Raw genomic sequence first — 12,642 nt, forward strand, 5'->3', positions numbered from 1 at the left:
TGCGTTCTCTTGGGCGCGCACCCGAGGGTGTCACCGATGCAAACACGGTGATGGTAACCACTGACCCTTTAACTACAGGAATGGATACATAGGGATTCGTTCCCTAGCCACCAATCCTGGAGGTTGCTCAACAAGCTAGCAGTAGCGGTATACCAATGACTAATCCCATCAACATTGGGACAATTTCAGTGCTAATCCCAGGTTACCAACCCTATAGGCCACAGGCGGCATTTAGGAATCTGGGGGTCGACCACCGTCACCCCCTAGGGCACAAGTTAATCAGGGATACCAGGCGCAAGACCCTCAAAGAGACTGGCGCATGATTAAATAAGCCGTTTGTTTAGTGATGCAATATATAGGTCTGGAAGGAGGCGTACCGAGGCCTATATACCATAAGCCATACCCCGATTGGGTAGACAACGTCCCGTACCCAAGGGGATACAAAATTCCAAAGTTTGCTGTTTTTACTTGACAAGATGACCAGTCCACAGTAGAGCATATAAGTAAGTTTACGGCTCAATGCGGAGACGTGAATAATGATGGGAGAATGAAGTTGAGGCTTTTTCCCTTGTCGTTATCAAAAATTGCTTTTACTTGGTATACTGGATTGCTTGCTAACTCGGTGCAGACGTGGGAGGACATGGAGAGTAAGTTCCACACACAATTCTATCGCCCAGTTCCCGAGGTGACGCTATCGAATTTGGCCACTTTCAAGCAATATAATAACGAGACGATAGATTAGTACATTGCCTGTAACAGCCCGAATTTCGACGTAATTCCGGGATCAATAAAATTGACAATATTTCGCATTTCATTTTAGTAAGTCTCGCCCAGAGCTGATCACTCTCGGGATACTAACCAATGGGGTGTGGCTAACTAGGAAACGGTACGTGGACTAGGGACTCGATAGTGAACGGGACACCGATCTCGAGATACGATGAGTGAATATTTTGGGCCAACGTGGGCCGATCTTAGGAAAGGTGATGGATTTGGTTTGGCCAAGGCCAACGATGTACAATCGGATCGTAGGTGATTCTGCAAGACCGAAAGTGCACGTGGCCAATCAGTCCTGAACTTGAACCTAACGATCGTGATCTTTGGAACTAATGATAATTTCTCATTCTCTCAATGATCGGGACCGTCGTAATTCGAATAACCCTAGGTCGATACGCGTATGTCCTAAACAATCGCCGTTAGCCGCAGAGACGAAATTGAAACTCGAGCGAGTTTTGATCACGAAATTGGGCCCGGAGTTTCATGTCGATTTTCGAAGGCTTAAGAGACTATTTTTGGGAATTTGACGTCATATTACGCTGGCCACACACGTTTGGAGTTAGTACGAGTAAAAAGTGGAATTTCGGTCCTGGGGTGAAAAATTACGGTTTTGCCCGCTGGCACCGAGGCCGGATCTGAGGCCGTTTGAGGTTATTTTTCGCGGCCAAGATCATTTTGGGGTGGCCACGCACATTTAGAGTGGTTTTGGCCAAAAATTGGAATTTTGACAAAAATTGGAAAAATAATATTATTTTATTCTCGAAACTTTGCAGTCGATTTTCGAGGCTTAGAAAGTGAATTTCGCGAATCCGACACCATATTATGTTGGCCACGCACATATGGAACACGTATGTGCGAAAATTGGAATTTCGCCCGGACCGGAAAAATGACGGTTTGCCCCCGGGCCGTTTTTCGGGTCCGAATTTTTGGGAAATTTTTGGGATAAGTAACTTTGGTTATCAGCTGCATTATTGGCACCAAAGACCCAATTGCCCCTCAATTATTTAAGCCTATCTCTTTAGAACCGTTAGATTAGGGGCGTTTTGGTCATTTTTCACGGATCGGCGACACGTGGCACTATGGGCTGCCCTTTTGACCAACTCAGACCAGTTTTCTCTCTCCTCAGCCCTCCCTCTCGGCAGATCAGCCCAGCCACAGCAGCTTCTCCCTCTCTTTCTCTCATTTTTCTCTCTTGATTTTGGCTCGCCGGAGCTTGCCGCGCGGCCACCTGGAAGCACCGCCGCCGACCGCCGTACCCCGCCGTCAACCCCCCACAGCCCCCAGCCTCAGCCTCGCCTCATTCCAGCCCTTTCTCTCTCCCTTTCCCTCTATTTTTCTCTCTTTTTCTCTCTCCGGTAAAGCACCGCCGCGCGTCCGAGCCTCGCCAGACTCCGATCGCCCTTCCGTCGCCACCCGGTAGTCCGGCTTGTCGGTGCGTCGCCGGCCGTACGATGTCCGTACGGTGTATGCTCAGAAGTCCGTACGCCGCCGTCCGTACGGCCGTCTGCGACGTCTGCCGGCCACCGCTTCGCCCCCGTCCGTACAAGTCCTTACGCGGTGAATGGAGTCGCTGTGAACGTGACTCGTGAAAGATCGCGTGAACGCGTGCGCGCCCTGGGATTCCGCCGCCGGCTTTCACTGTTCATCGTTGATCGGCCGTCGTTCCTCGTCGTCGTGATCTTGGATTAAGTGAGTAAAATTCCTAAACCCGGATTAGGACTGTTAGTGCATTTTTCTGGACTGGTTTAGGTATTATCGGTACAATTTAGACTCGGCTTAGATGGTATCGGTGTATTTCAGGCTGGGTTGAGGACGGATTGGTAGAAATTATCATTTGGAAATTTAGTGGATTAATGAGAATTAATTGGGGAGATTAATTGGATTAAATGACCAATTTAGGAGCCCGTTGGAAAATTACCGGGTATGTCCGGGTTGACTGATTGTACGTCAATTATGCTTAATTGTGATTGATTTCGTACTGCTATGTCGTATGTGATGTGGCTGATTTTATGGAGTGCGATTGGCCATTGTTTGGTTTACAATGATTTACTGATTGGTGAATCGCACGTTAGGCCACACGGTATTAATTGGGCCAATTAAGCACGTGTTGTGACTTGGGTGTCTGAATTATATTGGTGCTCGTGGTGCATTGCATTGCATAATATGGACACGCATTGCGTATGCCAAGAGTGAGGCATGTGATGAACTTGCGTGAGAATGCGTGTCTGCCATGAGCATGTGATCACCTAAAATACCCCCAAGCGTTATACGGCGGGTTCGAATAATAATGAGTTGTGTGATCACCTAAGGACCTTTGGGTCATGACCTTCGGGTCGATACCGTCCTCATGCACTTTGAAGCGGGACGATGCCCGTACGTCCGGAAGCGACCATCCTCATGCACTTTGAAGCGGGCTCGGTTCGCAAGGAGAACAGTGTTGCGCCTCATGCACTTTGAAGCGAGGCTAGAGACACCTTGGCCAGATCGGTTCTGCGCCTCATGCACTTTGAAGCGGGCTAGACGCACCGGGCCGTGAATGTTGTTGACTCGAGTCGTAATAAATAATAAATTGGGCGATTGCCGGTGTGCGGTGTGGGCGGTGGGCCGGGAAATACACGTGACATGTCGACGACATTTGCATGCATGAACATGCATGGACCGGGCATGCGAGTGTGTGAGCCTCGGTGCATGAGCATGTGATTGGCGTACGTGTGATAATATGTGCCACGACGTGCCGTGATTATTATATAACCGAACCGCCTAACCTCATGTGGTCGGAAAGGATTAATTGATTATTGTTGCACTATGGTTTCACTTATTTATTTTCCGGTCAGGAGATTGCATGCTAGCCTAGCCTAGGTTTAGGGGTTGAACTCACTGAGATTCGTCTCACGATTGTGTAAACCGAAACTTTTCAGACCCCCAGCCGTAGGATGCCGAGGAGAGCGCCTCTTTTTGGTATACCGCAGTTCATCCAGCGGTCATCTAGTGTACACCCTTGTGGGGACGGACCTGCAGCCATGGTCGAGGAAGCTGAGGAGCCGAAGTGTTTTTCATTGACCCCTTTTGACTGAGTGGCTGCTGACTGTATGTTTCCTCTGCTGTTGTCTAAATGATTTGTGTAAAAAGTTTCCTATGGTAATACTAGTATACATATTTTCAGAGGTGCTGTTTACTTAATGTACTACCTTGGTCTCATGTGTTTTATTGTCAGGGTGTATATATATATTTATATACGTGCTTCTGCATGTGTTTGATCTCTGATTGGGCGTTGGGTCGGCGATGCTTCCCGGGAGCGTCGCACCAAAATCGACCGTGACAGGATGTTGCGTTCCAATGGGGTACGGGGCGTGACATTGCCCGGTTCAAGAAGATGAGAAACCGATGTTTATTTTTCCTGCAGGAAAAAGAAGTAGCGGAAATGGCCAAAAAGGGTCTCCAATTCGCACTAAAAGAATGTCTTGCTGGCCAAAAGTTCACGGATTTGTTTTCTTTGATGGCTGCGGCTACTTAGTATGAAAATCTGTGGAAAGAGAAGGATAAGAAACCTTTTAAGGACTACAGATAGAATGTCACGATCTATGATCCCGTGGAAGACCTACAAGAGGATGATGATCAGGAAGAAGCTGCAGAGATCGCGATAGTAAAGATGACCCTGGATAAGCCTTACGTTTGCCAAGCCTTAAAGCCCGCTAAAGTTAAGGAATCGATCATGATGAGAGCCAAAGATACCCAGAGGTATTCATTCGACGTAACTAAGTTGGATGAAATTCTCGATTTCCTAGTTCTGGACGGGGTAATAAGATTGACGGAAGGTCAAACTATCCCGAGCAAAGAGGAAATATCAAATAAAAGATATTGCAAGTGGCATCATTCGTGGAGCCATAGTACCAATTATTGCAATGTCTTTAGAAAGGCGGTGCAAGAGGCAATACGGCAGGGTAAGATAAAATTTGCAGATGAAGGAGACAAGAAGATGGAAATCGATACTGATCCTTTCTCGCAGATGGTCGGGATGGCGTCAGCGAGTTTCAGAAGGTCATCCAAACCAGATATTCTGTGCTAGAGATGTCGGGAAATATGTCAAAATCATTTCTCCGATGATGATGGCGAGGGTCGAATGACCAATGGATATCGAATCCATAAGGCCGATCGATTTCCAGAAAGATCTCGAAGGATGGTTTATGATCATCAGCATCATAGAGGTTATGAAAATAGACAACCTTACCGCAGGATTACTTTACATGCTCAGCGGCCAGTCGAAAGTAAGGTCGATTATGTAAATGAAAGAAGACGTTCTAACAACAGAGTTGATTATGCCTCATCTTCCATAAGACCCAAGATCCCAGTCAAAAGGCAGACATACAAGGTGTCGTTCGAACAGCTATACGAAGAGGGGACATCCGAAAGTTTCGACGTTGGGCGAGCCGAGTAGAAAATACGACTATTATGTTAGATACTTAGCACCTAGACCAAATGAAAATGTCTCTGCTGAGGTTGCCCCAACGGGATGGAGCCTAGAGTTCATGCATGAAGATCAATATCTGCTTTCGTTAGCACCACGACGGGGGTATACCCGAACTTTGAAGATCCCACATGACCCTCCAAAAGAGCAATGATTTGTTGGAAGGGAGATATCAGTGATCTAGCAGCCACTACATGAGTTCGACCGGGGATAGATATCGAAGACCCAAAAAAGGAGGGGACAGAGGAAGAAAAAGCGGCAGGAACTGCAACAACAAGTTAATGCCCTGGAGCGAGCTAGCAATTCACGCCACACAAAGTCAAAAAACCTGGAGTGGGTGAGAGAGAAGGGAGAAACCTCAAATGCTGCCAAAGGTCGGGAGGATGATAGGAAAGAACAACTAAAGCCTGTTGCTAAACCTGAAAGGGCTGAAAAGAAAAAGGAGTTAGTCGAGATAAGATTAAAGTTCGATAGCGGTCGAGTTAGATCAGTTTCCTTTGCTGGCTCAAATATGGTGCAAGTACGACTTCCACCCGAATTTTGAGCATCGGTGCTGAAGGCGACTCCTATAAAAGAAGAAGCGTTTGAGGTCATGGAAACTGTGAAGGCTGAATTTCAGTTTACTGACAAGGAGAAGGTGGAGTTTGAAAAGCTACCGATCTCGAGAGTGAAATATTTGAAGGCTCTCATGGTTGTCGGGATTCTAGTAGATGCTGGGGCAACGCTAAATCTGATTGCCGCATAAGTATTTCAGAAAGCTCGGTAAACTAGAAGAGAAAATGGTTCCGACTAATGTTACATTGTCAGATTTCACCGGCAATGTAAGTGACGCTAAGGGGGCAGTAGTCGTGGACCTTACAATCGATTCATGTACATCTAAGACCATTTTCTTCATAATAGACGCAGACGTGTCCTACAACCTGCTGTTGGGTCGAGACTGGATCCATAGTACTCAATGCGTACCGTCTTCACTCCTCCAAGCGCTGATCTTTTGGAATGGGAATAAGGTGGAATATGTGAAAGCTTATCATGAGGCAAGTGTCACGTGGGCGGATTTGGTGGGCGTAAATTTGAATGGAGAACGTGACGCGCCCATAATTATGTCGCCTCAATTGGATAAGAATAAAATTTACCTCGGCCTCTTCACAGATCAAGTATTTGAATGGATCCCTAAGAAAGAGAAGCAGGCTGATCGGCAATATGACGTATTTGATGGAAGAAGATGCCTTATTACAAGAACTGGATGAACGATATTCCAGCTATTTAGCAGATAAAATCGAGAAGTCCTTAGGATTTGCTGATTGTATAGGGGACTTCGAGGAATCTCCGATAAAGGAAGAAAGTAAGTCCATGAAAACAGAGGACCCTTTGAAATTGATATAGGTAGCGGCAATGTAAGGCGTTCTGTATTCATAAGCAGATTGCTCGACAAAAGAATGAAGAGTGATTTGGTTGACGTCTTGCGAAGACATCATGGCTGTTTCGTGTGGGACTACCACAAGATGCCAGGTGTAAGCAGGGAGATAGTCGAGCATCGCCTCCCTATCAAATAGGGATGAAAGCCTTATAAGCAGCCTCCTAGGAGGTTTGCCCCCAAAATCAATTTGAAAATCAAGGAAGAAATTGAGCGACTCCTGAAAGCTAGTTTCATTGAAACCACTTGGCATGTAGAATGGTTGTTGTACATAGTCCCGGTCAAGAAGAAGAACGAGAAACTGAGAGTCTGCATAGACTTTAGAAATCTTAATGCAGCGACACCGAAAGATGAATATCAGATGCCAGTTGCCGATATGCTGGTTGACTCTGCAGCTTGCAATGAAATGATGTCCTTGATGGACGGCCATTCAGGGTATAATTAAATTTTTATCGCAGAACAAGACGTACCCAAGACGGCTTTCAGGTGCCTAGGCGCAATAGGAACATTCGCATGGAAGGTGATGCCTTTCGGTTTGAAGAACACCGGAGTTACATACCAGAGAGCCATGAATTCAATTTTCCATGACATGATTGGAGATTTCATGGAAGTCTACATTGACGACATTATAGTCAAATCAACAGAGGTAAGTCATCTAGACTATCTTAAGCAGTCATTTATTAGAATGGAGAAATATCAACTAAAAATGAACCCTATTAAATGTGCGTTTGGCATAAGGGCCGGAAATTTCTTAGGATTTCTAGTCAATAATAGGGGCATAGAAGTTGATAGGAATAAAGTTAAAGCAATTGTAGAATTGCCACCTCCATCTAATAAGAAGCAGTTACAAATGATTCTAGGAAAGATAAATTTCTTAGGAGATTTATTGCTAACTTATCTGGTAAGATAGAAGCGTTTTCTCCTTTATTGAAATTGAAAAACCAAGAGGAGCTCGTGTGGAAAGAGGAACAACAACTTGCCTTCGAGAGAATTAAAAAAATATTTAACCAGTCCTCTAGTTTTGATACCACCGAAATCAGATAGACCGTTGAAACTCTATGTGTCGGCCATCGATACAACTATCGGAAGCATGTTGGCGCAAGAAAATGACGAAGGCAAGGAACATGCTATATATTATCTCAACAGGATGTTAAATGAGACCGAGAAGAGATATCAGCCATTGAGAAGATCGGTTTGTCATTATATTTCACACGTACTAAATTGCGGCATTATCTTCTGCTAGCAACTGTCCATGTGATATGTAAAATCGATGTCATAAAATACATGCTCACAAGGCCAATAGTGAGAGGCCATTTAGCAAAATGGTCATTTGCTTTGTCCGAAATAGATTTGTTATACGTGCCGATTAGAGTAGTAAAAGGACAAGCAATCGCAGATTTTGTCACTGAATACCCAGGTGTTCGGGTTAGCGAAGATGAAGTCGCAACTTATGCACAATCGGCTCCATGGGTGCTATATTTCAATGGATCAAGTACTTTTACTTCATCAGGGATCAGAGTCTTGATAGTATCTTCGAAAGGTCAAAAGACAAAGGTTCAAATGAAATTAGACTTCAAGTGCTTTAACAATCAAGCCAAATATGAGGCCTTGATTGTCAACCTATACATATTGGCTGACATGGCTGTTTGATCGGTTAAAATAATGGGAGATTCTCAGCTCGTGATAAGACAATTAGGAGGAGAATATCAATGTCTTAATAAGAATATCATTGAACTTTACATTGGGGCAAAAGAACTATTAGTCAATTTCCCTGATTTAGAGTTAGTTCACATAACGCGGTACCAAAATATGGAGGCCAATGAGTTAACGCAGATGGCATCTGGTTATTGTATTACTAAAGAATTAGCCCAAACAATCATTATTGAGACAAAGCGGCTACCGCCTATGTCAGAACAAACAATGGTGGTGGAAGTTAACCCGAAAGAAAATGGTACCGATTGGTGGACCCCCATTATTCAATGTTTAAAGGAACCTCAATCGCGAGACAAAAGATTGAGGCAACAAGCGTTGAAATATGTATTACTAAGGGAAGAGCTGTATCGGCATACCGCAGACGGACTATTATTAAGATGTTTGAATAGTGACGAAGCAATCTTAGTGATGGCTAAAGTCCATGAAGGCATATGCGGTCCCCATCAAGCGGGTATCAAGATGAGATGGCTATTGAGAAGGATACTTTTGGCCTTTAATAACACAAGATTGCATAGATTATGCAAAGGGATGTAGATCATGTCAAATACACAGTCCAATTCAACATATGCCGGCGGCGCTATTGAAGCCCATTATAAAGCTGTGGCCATTCAGAGGATGAGCAATGAATATAATCGGCAAAATATATCCGTCGTCGGCCAGGAAGTACTCGTATATATTGGTTACTATTGACTATTTTACTAAGTAGGTGGAAGCGGTGCCATACAAGTCCATAACCCAAAAGACGGTTAAAGAGTTTATTGAAGAGTATATAATACATCGTTTCGGTATACTAGAGACTATAACGGCAGACTAAGAGATTGTTTTTACAGGAGTGGAGATTTCAAGCTTTATTGCCTCCCGAGGAATCAAGATGTTACATTTCACGCCTTATTACACGCAAGCTAATGGTCAAGCCGAAGCTATGAACAAGGTTATAATTAACCTGATTAAGAAACATCTCGAGGAGAACTGAAGAGAATGGGACCAAACATTGTCCACTATACTCTGAGCATACCGAACGTCGAAGAGATCAGGGACTAGAACAAGCTCATATATGCCGACTTATGACCAAGAAGCAGTCTTACCGCTGTAAATTATTGTGCAATCTCTAAGTGTACGGCTCCAAAATGATATTTTATCCGAGAAGTATCGGGAAGTGATGTACTTGCAACTAGATGAATTAGATGAAGTGAGGTATGCGGTGTTGGATTACATGATTGCGCAGAAGAAGAGAGTGGCGCGGGCCTATAATAAACATGTGAAGGCTAAGCAGTTTGCCGTCGGGGACTTAGTATAGAAAACTGTCCTTCCGCGTGATGTACATACCGAGGCCTTCAGTAAGTGGTCTCCCACTTTGGAAGGTCCTTATCAAGTGACCGACCTGTTAAACGGTAATGCTTACCGATTAATAGATATTGATGGAAGAGCGTTCCTACGTTCAGTTAACAGCAAACATTTAAAAGCTTTCTACCTGACAATGTGGGAAACGTAACAGTGGAAAGAAGAAAGAATGGAAGATACCGAGATCAACACCATGCCATCAAGCGAACCCTAACCTTCATTAACAGCAAACCATGTATATCTTACAGTGAGGGGAAAGGCTACTATTAACACAACAAGCAACAACAACGTGCTACGCAGTCACTATCGGGATAAAGTCGAGCTGCCTCCTAATCGCCATCACGAAATCCTTGAGGTGGCCATCCATGTGCGAGTTAACTTGTTCACCCTGAGCGGCAGCCGAGAACATCTCACATGCTATCTCGAAGGTGCGGTCATGCTCCTTCTCCAAGCCTTCCGGCTTGGACTCTTGTGAGGACAAGAGGCCCTTCAGGTAAATGCTAAACTCGCCAGAGGCAGAGACTTCAGACTAGATGTCCGCCAACCTCTCGGTAAGGCCACACATTTGCTCGAAGTCCTAGCGGGAAGTAGTGACACATGCACGTTCTTCTAGCCTAGCAAGCTTTGCTCCTAGGCGGGCTTGTTCTCGCTGTACCCGGGCAAGCCGCTTCTCAGTCATGGCCATCACCTTATGATGCCACTCCACTACAGAGGAAGTAAAAGCAGCGCGGTCCTTGAGAACGATGGCTCTCTCGCGAAGGACTGTTTCTTCCTCAATCTTCGCCAGGTTCCACTTGTAGGCTTCCGAACCATCTGAGAACAAAAGAGAGAAGAGTTCGTATTGTCGGTGGAGTTCGGAGCCAGCGATGGGTTCGACGTCCATATCGGGAAGGAGACTTTTCACAGTTCTCTCTTTTTCTGGATCTCGAGTGAGAGAAGAAAAACCAGCGGAAAGCAACTCATGAAGTTGCTTCCACTCCTCAACAGCTTCCATAGAGAAAATGTGAACGACTTGGGGAGGGGACGAGCTCATGATGGAAAAAGATATGGGGGAATTTGGATGTGAAAAGATTGGAAGAGACCGTGCTTATTTATAGCCGAGGAAAGAGATGGTTCAACACACTATGCGATCATGGAAGCGAAGAGTCAGGAGACGTGGGAAAGTGGAAAAGCTTATTTTTACGCGTGTGATGTAAAGAGAGTTATATCACCGGTAGAAATTGTAGGAGGAGGAGATGAACAATTGAGAAGATAAATTTAACCAAAAAAAAAAACAATTGAGAAGATAATAACATCTTCACAGGCCATCATTATCTTGAAACTTGAACGAGGATTTGAAAAGTCATGAGTCGGCAATCTCTGAGTCAATCTGATTTGAAAAGATCGGGGATTTATTAGCGGATAAGATACGGCCGTATATCTCCCCCTATGAGGTGTATGCACATTTATTTGGGGTCGTACGGCTGGCGTAGTTCAATTTCCATAGATAAGTTAATGAGTCACTTCCATTGGTAAGAGGATTAACACTTAAAGGGGTGAATCGTAGCCTTTATTAGGTAAAGGTAGCGAATGATATAATCATTCTGTTTCGAATGAGTCTCCCCAAACGAGAAATAGATTTTTCTATTTCTAGTTTCAAGATGAGTTTGGAAGAAAAAGAAACCCGCAGTTTCGATAACGATCAAAAATTTCTATTTACGGAACAAAACCCGTTTGATAAGAGCATAAAATGTCTACTTCCCCGAAAAACCTGTTTGATAAACAACACAAAATTCTATTTCAAGGAACAAAAATCCATTTTTTTAGAAATGGAATAAAAATAATTAGAAAATCCTAAAAATTCCTAAAAATCTCAAAAAAATTCAAAAAATCCAAAAAAATTGAAAGATTCTAGAAAAATTCATCACAATTTCCAAAAAATAAAAAAAATTCAGATTTTCAAAAAATAGGAAATTTGTTGAATTTTTTCAAAAAAAAATCAAAAAATCAAAAATTTCATAGAATGACTTAAAATACCTATGACCACCCACTTTTAGTGAAATTTAAATTTTTTTAGGTGCAAAAAAATATCAAAAAATCAAAAATTTCAAAACTTCACAGAATAGTTTAGAATACATGTGGCCACCCACTTTGAGTGAAATTTAAATTTATAAGGTGCCCAAAAAATTCGAAAACTCAAAAATTTCAAAACTCTTGAGAAAGCTTAGAATACTGTGGCCACCCACTTTGAGTTAAATTTTAATTTTTGGAGGTGAAAAAAAAGCAAAAAATCAAAAATTTCAAAACTTCACAGAATGACTTAGAATACATGTGGCCATCCATTTTCATGAAATTTAATTTTTTAGGTGCAAAAAAAAAAATAAAAACATAAAAAATCAAAAATTTCAAAACTTCACAAACTGACTTAGACTGCCTCTAGCCACCCACTTTGAGTAAAATTTAATTTTTTTAGGTGCCCAAATGGTATTTTTTATTTTTTAAATTTTTAATTTTTTTTTCGGCACCTAAATAAAATTAAATTTCACTCAAAGTAGATGACCACATGTATTCTAAGCCATTGCGTGAAGTTTTGAAATTTTTGATTTTGATTTTTTTTGATTTTTTCGGCACCTAAAAAATAAAATTTCACTCAAAGTGGGTGGCTACGTATTTTAAGCTATTTCTGTGAAGTTTTGAAAATTTTGCTTTTTTGCTTATTTTTATTTTTTTCCGACACCTAAAAAAATTAAATTTCCTCAAAGTGGGTGGTCACAGGTATTCTAAGCGGTCTGTGAAGTTTTGAAATTTTTTTTTTTTTTTATTTTTTCAAGACCTAAAAAATTAAAATTTCGATCAAAGTGAATGGCCACAGGTATTCTAAGCCATTCTGTGAGGTTTTGAAATTTTTGATTTTTTGCTTTTTTTTATTTTTTTCGGCACCTAAAAAAATAAAATT

The 12,642-nt window shown here is 42.8% G+C and overlaps 1 pseudogene; it reads left to right on the top strand.

Annotated features, from left to right (window-relative positions):
- The window catches only part of LOC115690173 (benzyl alcohol O-benzoyltransferase-like), a 72,368-nt pseudogene that overhangs the window by 24,019 nt on the left and 35,707 nt on the right, over window positions 1-12,642 (top strand).

The sequence above is a fragment of the Syzygium oleosum genome, unplaced genomic scaffold, assembly GCF_021117445.2.
Source record: "Syzygium oleosum isolate NSW1041296 unplaced genomic scaffold, Sole_v2.1 Sole_v2.30, whole genome shotgun sequence".
NCBI lineage: Eukaryota > Viridiplantae > Streptophyta > Magnoliopsida > Myrtales > Myrtaceae > Syzygium > Syzygium oleosum.